This window comes from Penaeus monodon, chromosome 32, assembly GCF_015228065.2.
Source record: "Penaeus monodon isolate SGIC_2016 chromosome 32, NSTDA_Pmon_1, whole genome shotgun sequence".
Taxonomy (NCBI): domain Eukaryota; kingdom Metazoa; phylum Arthropoda; class Malacostraca; order Decapoda; family Penaeidae; genus Penaeus; species Penaeus monodon.
This window is the reverse complement of record NC_051417.1, coordinates 35,331,403-35,332,778: the sequence shown is the minus strand read 5'-3', so window position 1 is coordinate 35,332,778 and position 1,376 is coordinate 35,331,403. Positions and strand designations below refer to the sequence as shown.

The following is a 1,376-nucleotide window of genomic DNA, read 5'->3' as shown; positions in this document are numbered from 1 at the left end:
TTTATTTGAGCTATGTTATGTGTTCGTAAATTTTCAAACGATTGATGTGAGGGAGTTGGGGTGATAATTAGTTGGGTCTGTGTGCTCTCCTGCCTTGAAAAGCAAGGTGATATTTGCTCATAGACTGTATACAGGTAGAATGCTTGGTGCAAGTGATTAGGTGCAAGTAGATTGTAGGATAAGAGCAAGGACAGGGTGCAGGTCTGGTCCAGTGGTTTTGTTTGTGTCCAGTGTTGTCAGCAGTTTCTGGATATCTTTAGTCGATATGTTAAGTGGGGGGATTGAAAGTGTGTGTCTTTTATATGTGACTTGAAGAACTTAAAGAACTGTTTAGGGTTGTTTCTGACATTGTTTGTGAGGTAGGTGGAAATATGTTTATGTCCCAGTTTCTTTGTGTTTTTGGAAAATGTTTCCTGGATGGATTTGAAAGTGTCCAATTTTCCAGAGTGTTGTATTTTTGGGCACATCTGCAAAGTCTTCGTCTTTTATGGTATTGTCTGTGTAGGTCCCTAGAGAACCAGGGAAGTGTTTTTCTGCTTAAAAGTATTTTCTGTGGTATGTGTTTTCCCATGGATTTGAGTATGGTGTGTAAAGAGTCTTGTGTGGGGATCTGTATAGAAGTAGTCCATGCTGTAGCTAGTGATGTCTTGTGTGATTAGGTCTATGTCAGCTCTGGAAAAGAGGAAAATAGGAATGTGTCTATGTCTTTGTCTGGTTGGTCTGAGGTCTGCATCAGTGAGAACACTGTCATAATCACTTAGACATGGGATAACCTTGGTGCTTGTTATGTCTAGAATGTTGTTTGTGAAAAGAGAATGTGTGAGGTGGTCTGAGGGTCACTTGTGCCATTGGGATGTCTTGTGTTTTGTGTTTGCCTTGGAGTGAGTACTGTCTGCAAGAGTGAATGGGTATTTATGATGTTAATAAAAGAGTCATTAAATTGACATTTGTTTGTTTGTGGAATAATGGCAGCTGCAAGGGTGGGTGTGTGGAGGATCACGACTTTGTCAAGGTCTGATCTCTGTTTGACAACAAGACCTAGTTTGGTGGTGGTGAGAATGCTGCCACCTGTGCCAGTGTCAGTCAGGTGGTCTTTACTTGTGATGGTTATGCTAAAGGAAGAGGGGAAAAGTTTGGCAGAGTTCATGTCGGGAGTCAGCCATGTCTCAATGCCTATTAAAATGTCAATCTATTATAATGATTGAAAAATTTGATAAAGTTAGGCAATTTTTGAATAATTTGATAAAGTTAGGCAATTTTTGAATAATTTGATAAAGTTAGGCAATTTTTGAATAATTTGATAAAGTTAGGCAATTTTATTTGTAATGCTTCTGAAGTTGATATTTAGCAGAGGGAGAGTGGTTTGGTGGTCAAAG

At 39.2% G+C, this 1,376-nt stretch overlaps 1 protein-coding gene across 1 annotated transcript in view; it reads left to right on the top strand.

The window, feature by feature from the left end:
• Positions 1-1,376, top strand: part of LOC119593840 (DNA repair protein REV1-like) — a 12,070-nt gene that overhangs the window by 1,075 nt on the left and 9,619 nt on the right. The gene's annotated exons all lie outside the window — the stretch shown is intronic.